We start from the raw sequence: 17,379 nt of genomic DNA on the forward strand, positions 1-17,379 counted from the left end.
TTATGAACTTCTAATTATAATTCCACCCTTCTCTATTCCTACTCTACTTATTTTCTAGACCAAATCACGTATTCAAATATAGTCTATTAACTGAGGTTCAAATAACAAATTTCTTTTCTTTGTCCTTCAGAGATCGCGAGGTGACATTTTAATACAATGATTGCATGTCCATTCCCTTCTTCTCGCGTCGAATTTCTAAAAAATCCTTTCTTAGTCGTCACAAAATCCTATGCACTGGCCAAATTTCAAGTTTGGCCTGGGCATTGATCAGATCAATCACTCACTCACAGAGAAATAGATTTCTGGGCTTTCGGTACCTACGGCCATCTTAGGTGGCACGCATAAGTGATGACGTTCTTCGGCGATAACACTACCCGAAGAAAGGAAAGAAAGAAAGGATTGCGTAAGGACGGAAGCGGCCTGGGACCTATAAGTGATGTACCACCCCGACATTTCCCTGGTGGGAATGAGAAAAAAAAAAAACAAAAAAAAAAAAAACAGAAAAATCTCACTCAGGAAGGCTGGCCCGAAAAAGGTTTTCCATGTTTTTCGACCGAGGGGCCTCACCGGGAATTGGGGGGAGTGTTAGAGACTACGCTATGCGAGGCCAGGCCACTCATTTATTCACAGGATAGCTGTTCAATTAAAAAAAAAAAAAAAAAAAGAGTGAAAGCAAAGGTATCACATAAAATGATTGAATATTCGTGTCTGCGATAATGCGACTTTACGTTCAGTTTTTACGAAATGTTTATGTGGCCTTTTCGGATTCAATAGATTGAGTAAGAAAATCTTAACAAAATTTACATAAAAGTAATAAAAAGCTAATCTCTTCGTCTGTCAGGCTACTTACTCAACGATTACTTGCAATTCTAAAGAGATGCTTACACCGTATTTTGTCCTACGAAAACGTCATTGCATGAATTTTCTTTACCAATATTAGTGTTATTAGCTCTAGTGCTGCCATCTCTTGATGACCACATTAACTTCTTGCTAAGTCCTTCAAAATGGAAACTGTCGTAGCTTCAAGATTCGGTATCTGAAACACACATTAGGTGGAGTAAATTACAATTTTGAACTTTTAATACAAGGGCATCATTCGGGTAGGGCATGGGGAGGCAATTGTAATATCCTCTCCTCTCCTGAATGCACGTACAGAGCAGTGCCGTGGAAGGGGGCAAGCGGAGCGACGCCCCGGGCGCCGAAGTAAAGGGGGCGAAAAATTCGGGAGAAAAAGGGAAAAAAGATAGGAAAAATTGCTTGGAATATATGTATGGGAGCGCTGTCGTATACTCTCGCCCCGGGCGCTGATTTTCCACGGCACGGCCCTGTACTCATTTGAATTTCGGTTGGATATTAATTACCCTGCGCTTAATTTTCATGTTGAAACGTTCACATTTTCAGAATAAAGGACAGTTTAATTTCAGGTAGTTAAAGATATAGCTAATTGTGATTTTATGAGTGTCTGTACTGATGTTGTGGAGTCCAGCGGTAAGAAACATTCGGCTGATAATTATAAGCCGAAGCAGATCGTGGGTCCAAGTTCCAATGAGAACTATGGACTGTTTTACTATCCAAGATGTTTCTGTGTTCCTGTCCCTTTCGAGTCTGGTGCAGGCGGCAACAGGCCGGTAGCCAGTCCAAAAAATGTAGGGGGGAGGCGACGGTAGAATTTAGAGGGGATTCGATCCAACTATTTTATAGTTCATCACCATATTATAGTTCATTTGCAAGCCTACTGTAAAAAATTTAGGAGAGGGTCAGCAAAAATTTAGGGGGCGGTCCCTAGACCCCCCTGGATATGGGCGTGGGCGGCAACCCAGAAATTTTTTGGAGAGGGGTCCAAGCTTGGGGGAAGAAGGGTCCAATAGTACAAGCTACTACGTCTATGTAGTATTGAAAGCGTATTGTTCTGTATCCGAAAAGACGATAAGTAATTGTCAAATGCTTTCACCTATATTTGAAAAAATAAGAAAAAAAAATGTTTTTATAAGAGAAAGAGTACAGATGAAGTGTAAGATCAAATTTTCATGCTACGTCAATCATTTCTCTGTTAAACGAGTGTAATTTTATTGATAAAGTTTAGAAATGTATGTTGAGTTAGGAAGCTTTTAGGAGAACCGAAACCGGTTAGAATCTCCGTGGGTGCGACTCTGATCTGATAGTAATCAAACGTGAAAGAAAAATTAAATAAGGATGAAATTATGAGAAAAATAACAGGAAAGAATTGTTGTTTATAAGCGTAAAGTTTCGCATTCAAATCTCACCATTGATAAGGCTCCTTGTTGGTCTGGTAGCTAGTGTGTGCGCATTTAGTACACAGGGTCGCGGGTTCGATTCTCGGTACGAGATCCTTAAAATTTGAATGCTTTAGGGTGGCATGGGTTTCACCGTAAAAAGTAGGTCCATTATATAACTACTTTAATTCATGAGACGACATAAGAAATAAAAATTACCTCGTCTCGTCTCGTAAAATTTGTAGAAGGCTAGTCTCGTTATTTTTTTCTAAGAGTTTTTATCGCCTCGTCTAGATTCTCGAAGAACTTTCATCGCCTCTTCTTGATTCTCAAAGAGTTTTTATCGTCTCGTCTTGATTATCGAACAGCTTTTATAATCTCGTCTTGATTCTCAAAGAGTTTTCACCGTCTCGTGTTGATTATCGAAGAGTTTTCTTTATCGTCTCGTCTTGATTCTCGAAGTTTTTTCTTTATCATCTAGTCTGGATTCTCGAAGAGTTTTTTTTATTATCTAGTCCTGATTCTCCATGAGTTTTTATAGTCTCGTCTTGATTCTCGAAGAGTTTTCTTTTTTTTATCATCTCGTCATGATTCTCGAAGAGCTTTTATCATCTCGTCTTGATTCTCGAAGAGTTTTCACCGTCTCGTGTTGATTCTCGAAGTGTTTTTTTTACCGTCTCGTCTTGATTCTCGAAGTGTTTTTTTAAACATCTAGTCTTGATTCTCGAAGAGATTTTTTATAATCTAATCTTGATTCTCCATGAGTTTTCACCGTCAGTGTTGATTCTCGAAGTTTTCACCGTCTCGTGTTGATTATCGAAGAGTTTTTTATCGTCTCGTCTTGATTCTCGAAGATTTTTTTTATCATCAAGTTTGGATTTTCGAAGAGTTTTTTTATTATCTAGTCCTTATTCTCCATGAGTTTTTATAGTGTCGTCTTGATTCTCGACGAGTTTTCTTTTTTTATCATCTCGTCATGATTCTCGAAGAGCTTTTATCATCTCGTTTTGATTGTCGAAGAGTTTTCACCGTCTCATCTTGATTCTCGAATAGTTTTCACCATCTCCTGTTGATTCTCGAATAGTTTTTTCTTTTATCGTCTCGTCATGATTCTCGAAGAGCTTTCATCATCTCGTCTTGATTCTCGAGAGTTTTCACCGTCTCGTGTTGATTCTCGAATAGTTTTTCTTTTATCGTCTCGTCATGATTCTCAAAGAGCTTTCATAATCTCGTTTTGATTCTCGAAGAGTTTTCACCGTCTCGTGTTGATTCTCGAAGAGTTTTTTTTATCGTTTCGTCTTCATTACCGAAGTGTTTATTTTATCATCTAGTCTTGATTCTCGAAGAGTTTTTTATAATCTAGTCTTGATTCTTAATGAGTTTTCACGGTCCGTGTTGATTCTCGAAGAGTTTCTTTTATCGTTTCGTCATGATTCTCGAACAGCTTTTATCATCTCGTGTTGATTCTCGAAGAGTTTTTTTTATCATCTAGTCTTGATTCTCGAAGAGCTTTTATAATCTAGTCTTGATTCTCGAAGAGCTTTTATAATCTAGTCTTGATTCTCCATAAGTTTTTATCGTCTCGTCTTGATTCTCGAAGAGTTTTTATCGCATCTTCTTGATTCTCGAAGATTTTTTATAATCACGTCTTGATTCTCGAAAGAGTTTTTTATCGACTCTTCTTGATTGTCGGGTAGCAATTCAAGATTCACCTCGAAATTTTTCTCTTATAATTTTATAATTTTTTCTACAAAGTTTGTGCCCTGATTTTTTACTTAATTCCATCTAGAAATTATCAGAATCCTTCCGCGTCACGAAAGGCCAACGAAGGGTGTGATATAACAACATTCAAATCATGTTTATTACTGTACTAAATAATGAAATGATTTACATATCTTTAAACGTTGATAAATGTTTTTCATTGTGTTCGTAAAATCACATTACCAATTTATAAATTATATTCTATTAACCATGTTACACTAAAACAGTGTGTATCTAACATTTAAGACTTGGGTGAATTAGCGTTGCCCGCGAGACTCGAAAAATGTCTCGTCTCGATTCGCATGTCGTCGATTCGATTCAAAACGAAAATTGCCATATTTGTATGAAATGAAATGACATTTTTGAGTTTTACGTCCCACCATTATGCCGGCTATGCTAAAGAAGACGGTGATGATGAGAAATCAATGAAAATGATGAATGAAGAAAGTGGGAGGAAACAGAAGAACACCGGAAAAACCAACGATCACGATGTTTGTCCACCACAAAGCTCACTTGGAGAGAGCTGGGATCGAAACAAGGACCTCTTGCACTAGAAGTTAACGCTCTACCACTAAGCCATTGCGACCCGTGCCATATTTCTAGTCTCTAGTCTCGTCTCGATCTCGAGTCGAAATGGAAAATTTCTCATGTGTTGGGCAATGCTATATATAGCCTTTGCGCTGAAAGACAAGCTAGGCCTCAGTCTTTGAGAAATGAGATGAAACGAAATTTCCAATTTTACGTCCCACGAGTATACACTTTAGTGTAAAGGAGACGGATAATTAATAAAAGTGAATGACTAGCCTATTAAATAACTAGTAGAATGAAAATGTGGGAGGAGTCCAGAGAAAACCCACATTTATGATACTCCCCACCACAAACTCGTGTGCCCAAGGATCGAACTACGGCCACAATTGATAAATTTAAAAGAAAACTGGTGTTAGCATGGGCGCCTTTAACGCGGGATTAGCGGTGGAAGCTTATCCGGTTCGGATTCCACAAAAAGCTGTAGGTGAACGTTTCATATAACCTCAGTGCTGAGAGAGGTGTTAATGTCTAAATCAACCAACCAAACATATTAGCTACGTTTCACGAAAGTTTTTTTTCTTTTTTTTAAATTATAACCAGTGGCAGATCTAGCCAGGGGCCGAAGGTCTTGCGAATAACATAAATGATTGAAGATAATATTATATATTTCTGAAAGTTTATAGTAAATTCATGATATACCTGTCATTGCCTGGTTTTAGTTGCCCCCAGTTTTTACCACCTAGATCCTCTACTGAACTGGTGAAAGTTTAATAGGGGCATTGTTAGACACAAGCAGCTTTCAAGAGAAAAGAAATCACATGCAGGAATGGAGATGGTGATAGCATCAACATCGTAGTTTTGGATTTCTCCTCAACAATTCGAGATGCTCACGCGTCGGGACATACTTTGCAAAATTCGAGAAGAGTCGAGACAAACGTATTTCGATCGAAACTATTCAATCATAAACAGCAATGAAACCGATTCCAGTATTTATTACTTTAGAAAGGTACATAATGCATAAACTTAATAGTTAATCTTTCGAGATCAAGTGATGTGCTGGCTCTCCAACTCGCCAGATCTGAACCCAATCGAACACATCTGGGATGTGATTGAACGTGACGTCAGAGCGCATCGCACCCTCTGGTAAATTTACAGGAATTAAGTAACCTGTGTGTGCATATGGGGTGCCAACTCTCCTCAGTAACCTACCAAGGATCATTACGTCCATGCTAAGAGGCGTCGCCGTTGTTATCCGTGCCTAAGGTGGATATACTGACAATTAGGTAAGTAGTCATTAGTGATGAGCAAATGCAAGACCAAGACCAAGACCCAAAGTGATTTGAGACAAACCACCCCAAGTCCGAACCTCATCTATATTGCAAATTTTATTGAGATCGATCGACTGGATCAAGAGTGATGAAGTCACAATCACAGTCACTTATATTTTTAGTTTTTTTTTACATATATCTCCCTCCTGCCCCTCTGCTACTTTGCACCATCAAAGTAAAATTATAATAATCGCCTGAAGTTCATCTATGTTGAACATTTGATCAAGAATATCCCCCTCACCTCCTCCTCCCCTACGTTGCTCCTTCATAGTGAACTGACAAGATAACATTTCAGGCTTGAACCACATCTATGTTAAAAATTGATCGACATTGGTCGTTTGCTTGAAGATTTATTAAGTTTTATTTATTATTTTATAACTCCCTTTTCTCTCCTCCCATAAGTTTTACCGACAAAGTGAAATGATGAAATCACTCCCAGGCCCAAGCCTCATCTATGTTGAAAATTTGATCGAGATCGGTCGGATGGCTCAAGAGATTAGTAGTCACAAAAATAGTCACTTTCGATTTTATAATATAGATTTTTTGTTGTAGTATAATGCTATATCGCTCAATCCTCGATGTGCCGTATATCTAAGGAGGCTAAAAGTTATATTAATAAACAATTATTCAACATACAAGCATCCGCCCATGAAATCAAACTTGTGGTCACATGCACTAAGTTTTTGTCAATGTCATGAAAATGTTATTTCGATATTAATTTTATAAGCACACATTAAAAATTTCCAACGGATGCTTGAGTCTCGTAGCCAAGGCCATACCCATGTGTACGGTATTACCGATGTTCAATATTATATTTCTCTTTAGTTTTGGAAGAAGAACACCACCAATATGCTTTGAAATGAAATGAAGTATCTGTTAGGGTATATTTTTAAGTGAGTTAAATATTACTTCAACTAGATTTCACATGTACCCAAGTCAACTTAAGAATGTAGATAACTCTTTCTATTCACTATCAACCTTTATTGCCTTACAACTACAACCAGCCACACTTGGTTGTAACTAAAATATCACTTGCCACACTTGGCTCATATATTTAAATTATAAACAGCCACTTTTGGCTCACCAACCTAATTATCAAACTCAGCACTCAGTGCAATTCAGCCACTTATGGCTCCATTACAACACATAAACAACTACAGCCACTTAAGGCTCTTTTTCTACGACTCAATTGCACATTATTTATATTCATAGTAACGCCTTTCTTTTGTTAGTACAACTTCCTAACACCTTGTCCGATTGTTCATAATCCATACTTTCTCCGATACCCTAACAGTATCTAGTTTAACGTCCCTGTGCATCAAGGCTAAGAGAGACGGTAATGATGAGAAATGACTGAAATGGTGGAATGAAGAAAGTAGGAGGAAACAGAAAAACGCCGAGAAAATCCACGCACACAGTGTTTGTCCACCAAAAAAGCTCACATGGCGCAAGATGACACCTGTGTGGCTTGAAAACGAGCAATATCTACAGAAAACGCGAACAACCAATTCAGAAAACGACATACTGTAGCTATATGCTACAGGGGCAGATCGACTCACACGGATTGCATAAACTGCTGGAATCACATTCACTCCAGCAGCATTTTTACTGAAGCCAAGAAATCAATCTGCTTTTTTACATTCTATCTTAAAAAAATCAAGTAGTATCGGTACTTGTGCAAGACTCTTGCGCAAGAGTCTTTGTCTTGGTCTTGGTCTTGGTCTTGCAGGTATGGTTTTGGTCTTGGTCTTGGTCTTGCACCCCTTGGTCTTGGTCTCGGTCTTGCATCGGGATTCCTGGTCTTGGTCTTGGTTTTGGTCTTGCATGCAAGACTCTTGCAAAAACTGCAAGACCAAGCTCTTGCGCCCATCACTATTCGTAGTTGGTTATGTAATTAGCGTACAGGCCTTTGGCATGGAGGATCAGGGTTCGATTCCTGGCAGGAGAATATATGGTTCAGACTCCACGTTAAAAAATAAGTCCATGTCTCAAAGAACTGCTAAAAATCTAATACAAACAACCTAATTTCTCAGCTCTTCTTTCTCGCATTTTTACCTTTCCTATATGGATAAACTTTACTGTCTTATTTAAGTGTCCTCAAGGGAGCCCTTGCCAAAGACCAAATTGAGGGGACACTTTAATCCTTTTCTGCCCTAAGAAGGACTACTGCCAGTAGAATCCTTTCTTTCGTCAGACTAGGGGGAAATAGTGTGGTAATCTGTTGTTTTCCACAACTTACTATTTTAGCACTTTGACCGCACATGGGACTAATTTTAAAGTGCACGTAATTCTACAATTTCCTCCAACCTGACAAGTGGAACAACTGCTATTGTCTCTGAGGATACTTTTATTCTGGCTACCCGATTTAGACTATTTCGGCATGGGCGTCTTTTCTAATAATGAACTACTGCCGTCGTAGCTCTACAATTCAATTCACTGAAGCAAGCATACACCAACACACAAAAATGTCTTGGTAAAGGCAACGGTTATTAAGATCTCAAGGTAAGTAGGTCTAAGTGTTCAGAAATTGAAAATAAGAAATTTTGATGTGATTTCCTTTGATTGATGGATTGTCCGCATAATTTATTCTGACAATTAGTTTTCAAACAAGAAATGAAAAATTAAATGAATAATAATTAGGAGGAGAGTTCGAAAATTAGTTTCTCCTCTCGTTTTCCCCAGGAAAGCGAGCAGCAATGGGGAGAAACAGGACAGCACACAGTGACTTCCATCTGTTTCTGGCTTTGAAGAAAACTCTCGGCGGCAGACGCTTTGGAAGCAATGCTGAAGTCACAGAAGCTCCTCGACGCTTCTTCCGTATGAAGAGCCCTGAAATTTTCCTGGAAGGGTTTTTGAAGCTTATAGACCGGTATGACAAATGTTTCAATGTGCATGGTACTTATGTGGAAAAATTAAGGTACATGTGGTCTTTAATGTCACATACTATTTTTGGCTTTGTATCAAATCCTCTGTTTACAGTCGCCTAGGGAAACTTATTTTTCGGACTTTCCTCGTATAATTTGTTATTTGAATTCGATCAACTCTAGTTCAGACCAGGCCCGTAGCCAGCCCAAAATTGTAAAGGAGGGGCGGCTGAAGTTAGGGGGGGGGGCGATCCAACCATATGATAGTTCATCACCATATTATAGTTCATTTGAAATCCTACCGTGAAAATTTTAGGGGAGCAGCAGAAACTTAGGGGGGCCGGCCCCCCTAGACCCCCTGGATACGGGCCTGGTTCATACTTATCGTACTTATGCAAAAAGCAGACAATAAAACAACAATAGTTTAAAAACAAGGATAAAATTAAATTGATGATGCAACAAGTTCGAACGATGATGACCTTCCCAATGCAAGGTAAATTAGGACCTATATGAGGCACTGGGTATAGCATAATACTGTATGCCAAGAAAACGATAAAATAATTAGTTGCAATAATATATGCAGTTACATTTTTCTTCTATACTAAACCGGATTTGCTTGATTGTGATAATAAATTAAAAGAAACAAGTTTGTATTTCCCAGAAATACGCAGCTTTACATTATTCACACATTAAAATAAGAATAAAACTGATTGAACAGGTATTTTGCTACCTTGCAAAGGAGCAAATGTTTAATTCCAGGAAATCTATGAGGAAAAATTGCAATACCGGATTTTAAGGTAGGGCCCAAACAGCTAGAAAAAAGAAAAAAAAAGTTAAACATATACGCACAGTGCGTGATCGTCTTACCAACCGTATCCAAGTCATCTGTGACGTCAAAGCAAGAAACAAGTTTTCAAGTTCTCGCTGTGTGATGTCATAGATGACGCACCCCAAGAACCAGTTTTAATGACTTGATCAAATGGACTGGGGAGAATACATAATGTAATACAACAACACTACAATGACACTAAATAGCTTAAATGATGAAAACAAAATCATAATGTAATAGACATGCAAGGTGAGAAAATGGCGCAATTGTAGATTTTATAAGGATAATTTGTTTATCAACTTTATTTTCTGTCCCTCGGGGGAACATATACCTTGGTTAAATGAGTTCTAGTTCTGCTGCCATTTTTCCTTGTTTTTGAAAACATTACAAAAAACTCGCTAATTAGCAATTAAGTATATGTCTTTAAAAAGCCTGAAGGCTTATTTACAGTAGACATGAACGTTCATATTGCACTCTATTACAGTGAAGACAATCCAGTCGGTATCATAGGTGTCCAAACTCGCGAGCCCGACGCTCGTGAGCTTGCCACTCACGCTCAACGGGCTCGGGCTCAATAATTGAGCGCGAGCCCGAGTGAACGCGAGCCCTCTTGAGATTAGTGAGCGCGAGCCCCAGTAAGTGTGAGCCCAATCGAGAGAAGTGAGTGGGAGCCCGAGTGATCGCGAGCCCAGTTAACAAAAGTGATCGCGAGTCCGAGTGATCGCGAGCCCAGTTAAGAGAAATGATCGCGAGCCCAGTTCAGAGAAGTGATCGCGAGTCCAGTTGAGACTGGCGAGCGCGAGCCTGAGTGAGTGCGAGCTCAGTCCAGAGAGATGAGCGCGAGCCCGAGTGAGTGCGAGCTCAGTTGAGAGAAGTGAGCGCGAGCCCAGTTGAGACAGGTGAGCGCGAACCCGAGCGAGCCCAGTGGAAAATCCCACCCAGACAGCAATTTAAACTTGCTGCAAGTTGCCACAAACTTGCTGTCGCAAGGTCAATTAGCTTGCCGCAAGCTATGCTATGCAAGCCAATTAGCTTGCTCTAAGCTTGTGGCAAGCTAGTTAGTTACATCTGGGCAAGGCTTGGGGCAAGCTTGTCTTCACAAGTTAAACACAAGTCAAATTATCTCAAACGCAAGCCAATTATAAGCGTATTCTCATCAATGGCAAGCTTTAATTAGCTTATTGCAAGCGAAACACACGCCAAACAAGTTATATGGAAGCTTGCAGTAATCGAATTTAGATAATACAGTATGAAATTATCATAATTTAACCGTGTGACTCAATCTATGGTACAATATATTGTCCTCTCAACTTCCCAAATATTGAAGCAAATGCACAACCGTGTAAACACCGAAGTCTCGGATCCGCTTCTGCAAAACATCAAAATAAGCGTAATTATTACGTTTTAGTTGTGACAAGCAACGCTTTTTTTTTTTGTTAAGGTTACAGGGTTAGGGATTGGTACTTTAAACTTTATTCATCTATTTTCATTTCAAAAGGTATGCTGGTAGAGTGTCTCCTAACCCTAGCCATTAGAGGGTTACGCCCTCTCTTTGGCACAGAATTGACGACACTGGTGGGTTTTTAGCATATAAGATGGTCTAAGTGCAGTTTTATAAACGAATAGTGCTGAAAGTAACAATAAACAAAACAATAAGTGAGTGAATAAATTTAAATGTGCAGATAAGTAAACAAAATACATATATAATTATAGAATTGGTGCAGGTAGAAAACAGAATGGAACTTTGGCATGAAAGCAGTGCGTTGAATTGTTATGAAATAAACATGATAGTATAAAATGAAATGCAGTGCGTACACGCCACAAACACAAACATAGTGTTAGATACACGAATGCATGTTAGTTCTTCTGTCTCGGGGCGACTCGAGACTGATGGAAACACGGGGAAAGCCCAAAGTTAGTAGTGAATTGAGACATAGTGCTAAAATGGAAACAAATGATGAAGATGATCTGGTATAAGATATATATGAAATATGTCGTGGTCTTCAGCTGTAGGATGTATAGATTTTAGGTATAGCGTGAGGAGAACGTTTAACGGTGTATGCAGATATTTATGCGGTGCATCAGTTTCAGCATCAGCTTGTAAAGTATCTAGGAGTAATGGGTGGGAGACCGGTAGGCGAGAGAGTATATGTTTCAAACGGAGGTCTTAACAAGCAACGGTTTTTTTTTTGCTAGCCTCGGCTAGCTACCCGTGCGAGGGTTACGCCCTCTATGGGAAAGTAGACGTAGGAGAACTGATAGGAAGAACAGTGGGAGTTGGTCTATGTGATATTTGAATACTGATATGTGGATGGATAAGGATAAAGAGAAAGGAAATGGTGAAACAACGAAGGAAGATTGTGAATTGCTATTTTATTTATTTATTTATATATTTATTATTCTCACTTTTGGAAGGGACATTGTGATCTTTGGATCACAATCATGAAGTGATGATGGAGGTGATGAACATGATGTGATGAAGTGCGATACACAGCAAACAAAATACAGGGTTATGTTAGTGGACAGATGCATGTTATTCTTCTCGCTTGGGGGCTGCTCCAAGCATTGATGAATAGACAACGGGAGCCCAGATTAGTTACAAAGGTGTTACTGTGCGAATGATGGATATATGAAGGGTGGGATGACGTCGGACTTCAATTCTGCGGCTAAGAGGAGATGGTGGTGATTTGGAGGAAGAGTGTAGCGATAGAGTGTAAAAAGCAGCGCCAATGGTGTATGGACAGTATGAGCACGAAGTGGAAAGTCGATGTGTGCTGTCATCGTATCGATGAGGAGTGGGTGGTGATCCTCAAGACGAGTAGTGATGTACTTAAGACGGAGAGACTCAAGATGGAAAAGTATATGTGGAAAGGTCATGCGTTGATAAAGTTCGTATGTCGGACTGGGTAGTTTGATTCTGTAAGCAATGCGGAGTGCATGTCGTTCCAATATCTTCAGTTTATTGTAAAATGAGAGGGGTGCGGCAATCCAGGCTAGATGAGCATATGTGATGACCGGACGTAGAAAGACTTTATAGGTATTGAGTACAGTAGTTGGATTGAGACCCCAAGTAGTGCCTGTAAGACGTTTCAGTAAATTAAGACGATTGTAAGCTTTGGTGGTGATGTGCTGCAAATGAGCCTTCCAGGTGAGATGTGTGTCTAAAACAAGTCCCAAATATGTTACTGTTTTGCTGAGTGGAAGACGTGTATCGCTGACTGTGAGATGAAGGAGTTTGGGATTCCTCCGTACTTTTGTGCGTTGTTTAGGGTGTAGGAAAACTATAGTTTGTGTCTTGAGAGCGTTGATCTTTAGGCGCCACACTTTACACCATTGGACAAATGAATCTATGGCGGATTGCATAGAAGTATTTAGTTGATGGATGGTTTTGCCCAGAGCTAAAAATGCGGTGTCATCTGCGTATTGGAAAACATGGATATTATCGGGCAGAGTTGGAAAGTCAGCAACATATAGAAGATACAATAGTGGAGAAAGAGACGATCCTTGCGGTACACCGGAGTGAAGAAATATTGGATGAGAGAAAGTATGATTAATGGTAACGTATGCTATGCGACAGAACAGGAAATTATATATGAATCTGATGTAAGTAAGAGGAAGACGAAAGTTGAGAAGTTTATATACAAGGCCATGGTGCCAAACCTTGTCAAAAGCTTTTTCAAGATCAAAGAGAGTTAAACAAGATGGCCAGGAAGTATTATAGTGATTTGTGATGTAGTTAAGAAGGCGAAATAACTGATCATTAATACTGAAATTTGGACGAAAGCCTGCTTGATGTGATGGTAATAAATTATATCTGGAAAGATGTGTATGAAGACGGTGTACTAAAATCTTTTCTAAGATTTTGCTGAATACTGGAGTTAATTGTATAGGTCGATATGAGGAGACACAGTCGGCGGGTTTGTTGGGTTTGAGAAACATCAGTACCTTGGAAGTCTTCCACTGTAATGGTATATAGCCAGTGCGGAGGATGAAAGTAAAGATGAGAGAAAGAATGTATAATACTGCGTATGGACTTTCCTTGATATGTCTATAGGAGATGTTATCAGTGCCAGGTGCAGTGTTTCGTTTTCGTGCAATAGTTGTGCTGATATCTTCTGGAGTGATGGGCTCTGTAAGAGGACGTGATGTATTAAGCGGATGAGTACTGTTTGGCTGAAGATGAGGTGAAGAAAAGTCGAAGTGATCCACTGGGTGATTGCGAACTGGATGTTCGGGAGTGAGCGGTGTAAAGATATCTTGGAGGTAAGTGGCGAATGCGTTTGCTTTGTCCAGATCAGAGTCTAAAGATGAGTCATTGATGATGAGCGGGTATGAAGTTTTGGTATATTTGCCAGAGAGAGCGTTTAGCCGTTTCCAATATCGTGTAGGATGAGAGGTTTCTGAGAGAGAATTGCAGGTTTTGATCCATTGCCTTAACTTAAAGGCTTTAACATAATTGTGAACAGTGCGCTGGAGTGCTCGGTGATGTCTAAGTGCCTCACGATTTCCTGTGTGCGTATATTCACGGAAGAACTGCCGGGATCGTTTTACCATGGCAAGATATTGTGGTGGAAGTTTAGGTTTGTGTGGTGCATATTGGGATTGTGGTATATATTGTGCAGATGCTTGATTGATATGATTGGTGATAGTCTCTAATGATTGATATAACTCTGACTCTGTTGTAGGAGGATTTAGACCTTCGAGATGTTCAGTGAGGTATGTTCGATATTTCTCCCAGTCCGCTTTGTCATATCGAGGAATCATGCGAGGTGGGGGTGCGTCGAGGTGTCGAGGGGTACGGCTTTGGATACTGAGTTTTATGGGTACATGATCGCTTCCGAAAGGATCGAGGACATCTATAGTGGAGCGTGGCGTTACAGAGACAGACGTGATAGCCATATCGGGCGTGGTATTTGATTCAGGTCTGGTTGGTTTAGGAAGGTGATGAAAAGTGCCCGTCGTATTGGTGAGAATGAAATTCAAAAAATGAGTTTGGTCTCTATTGGAACGACTATGGAAATTTATATCAGCTAGAATGATGTAGCGCTGAAAAGTGTTTGATATGTATTGAAAAAATGACAGAGGAATTGGATGCCCTGGGCGGACGTAGATAGTGGCCACTGTAATATAATCTGATTTATAGTAAAGAGTGATTACTAGATTTTCTGGGAGGTTCTGAATTGCTGGAGTGTGGATACGATATGGAATGTGAGGTGAAAACCGAACAGCTACCCCGCCATTTGCCCGACGTGCTGGTAAAGTATTGTCTTTGCGAATGATCGTATACCCTGTTATTTTGCATTTCATTTTAGGAGTCAGATGCGTTTCATTAAGGAGAAAAGCATTGACTTTCTCCTCGAGTAACAGTTGTTCAAATAGAACTTTGTGGGTGCAGAGAAAGCGTATGTTAACAAACAGAAAAATAATACCCATAATGTCCATACTGTGATGATCTTTAGAAGGTTTGTGAAGATGGGAATGTATGAAAGTAGGCAGTTGGACCATTGTAAGTCGCCTGGAACTGAAGATGGAAGACTGATTGAGCAGCATACTGGACGTGTTGTAGAACTAAGGGACGTGCAAACGGATGGATATTTTGTAGAGTGAGAGTAATGAAAGCAAGAAGCTGTTTAACAGTTATTGGTTGATCGGATGTGCTGGGTTCGGAAGTTTGATTCTGTACGTCATGCATTCTAAGTGGAACTACCAGTTCAGGTTTTGCTTCTTCTGGAGTAGGTTTGGCTTTGCATTTATAGCTATAGGCTGGATGACGTTCATGACAGGTTGAGCACTCAGGTGGCCGTTGCATATTTGGACAAGAGCGGGTAGGATGAGGGCCACCGCAGTAGCCACATTTAAACGGATTTACGCATTTTGGTGTAGGATGAGTGTATTCTTGGCATCGATCGCATCGTATGGGAAGAGGAGGCGATGTTTTGGATGGTTCCACTCTATGTCTTTGCTTGTATATGAATGCTCCGTGTTCAAGCAGGTCATCAATAGTTTCCTGCGACTCTGTCAGTACCCTGACCATGTAAGTAGCTCCTTGATTATTCCTAATTCGAATGCATTTTTTGAAGGTGTATCCCTCGTGGTGTAGTTCCTCTTCGACTTCTTCGTCACTGTAAGACGGATCAACACCACGGATAACTACGGACAGAATAGGAGTTCGTCGAGGTGGTGGCATTTGTTTCTTACGTTGGTCGTTCAGTTTTGTGAGTTTTGCTGTTTTTCCGAATATCTCAAAACTATGTTTGTCTCTAACTGTTGTTGCGAAGTTAGGTAATGGCGATTTAATGATATAGCCGTTTTGAGTTTGTATGATCTGGGTGAGTTCAGACCGTGGTCTATATTTGAGAAGTTGCTGGAGTAGAAGTTTGGTGTTCCGGAATTTCGGATCATAGTCCTGAAGTAGAAAGTTGAGTTTCTATCTGTTGTTTCTGAGGAAATTGTTGAATGCCATCAACAATCATAAGGCGAGAGCTGTCGTCTGAACTGGCGATGCTGATATTGTCATCGTGATGTTTTTTATGAGGAGGAGATTTTGAATGAGATGCTGGGTCGCCGTCAGTAGGATTACCCACTAATCCTTGATCGTGATCTGAAGTTACAAAAGCGTCCTTGTAACTCTTGCGCTTCTCTACCTTAGTAGTGACAATAGAAGCTGTAGGAACTGCAGCCGGAAGACCAGGATGTTGTCCACTGGCCATAGTAGCCGGACAAGATGATTTCTAGAACGCTGTGTATGTTGCAGTATAGATGATGTGATGAGATGATGAATGATGGAGCAAAAGCTTCCAAAAATTAGTACACTAATGTGTACGGTAGTGCAGCCTCCACTCGGGTGAAACCCTTGATCTCTCTCACTCTCTCGCCCAAAAACTGAGAACTGCCACGCTTGCGTCCACAAACGCGTAATATTCTCAGCCTAGACTTGACACTACAGGAATGCCTCTAGTGAGAAAGCTGGGAACCAGCTAAGTATGCGTGACACACACACAAGCAACGGTCACGGTCACGGTCACGGTAATATTGAAGTTGTATGCAGAGTATCGGGCCAAAGCCCCTGACTCTATGAGTAGAATGAAAGAGTTCAAAATACAGAGGTACAGGTGAAAAAACTGGGTATTACTATTGAGTTGGTAGGTATGGTAGGCTACATCTGCAACTGTCGCAGAGTGGCTGATGGTGACTTTAGGCGAGCTTTATAGAATCATTATATGCGTGGCATGCGATGGACGTTCCGGAGAGCGCATTCGGTGCCGATATTAGCAATAGCTGGGTTAATATGCCTGGGTAAGGCACGCCAGAACTTATGGTGGAGATGGCGTAAAACTTCTCTAACAGGGGGAAGCTCTAGATCTTCCAGAATTTGGCGGTTGCGAGTATATCTGTCGTGACCAGTAATGATACGACCGGTTCTAGTTTGCACACTTTCGAGTGTCTGAAGGTGACTGGATGAGGCATGTTGCCAGGCAGGGCATGCATAAGTAAGTGTGGACAGGACTATCATTTTGAATATGTGCACTCGGGCCTCATGAGAAATTGAACTGCAGCGAAAGATTGGATATAATGCTGTGATTTTGCGTAATGCTCTTTGCTTGATGTCCTTGATGTGCGCAGCGAATGTTAACCCACGGTCTAATATCACGCCCAAATATTTAGCATGTGTGGCGTGAGGAATGTATGCGTTCTCATATATTAGATTTCGACGGGTGCGTATACGTCTTCTACTGTGTATAACAGTACAACTTTTGTCGGTATTTACTTTAATCCTCCAACGTCTGGCCCATCCCTGAAAACTGTTCAGTTGACGTTGCATATAGACAAGCAAC

The 17,379-nt window shown here is 40.3% G+C and overlaps 1 long non-coding RNA gene across 1 annotated transcript in view; it reads right to left on the minus strand.

The window, feature by feature from the left end:
* Window positions 1-17,379, minus strand: part of LOC145670733 (uncharacterized) — a 248,725-nt gene that overhangs the window by 202,413 nt on the left and 28,933 nt on the right. The gene's annotated exons all lie outside the window — the stretch shown is intronic.

This window comes from Thermobia domestica, chromosome 14 (genome assembly GCF_964235325.1).
Source record: "Thermobia domestica chromosome 14, izTheDome1.hap1.1, whole genome shotgun sequence".
NCBI classification, from domain to species: Eukaryota; Metazoa; Arthropoda; class Insecta; order Zygentoma; family Lepismatidae; genus Thermobia; species Thermobia domestica.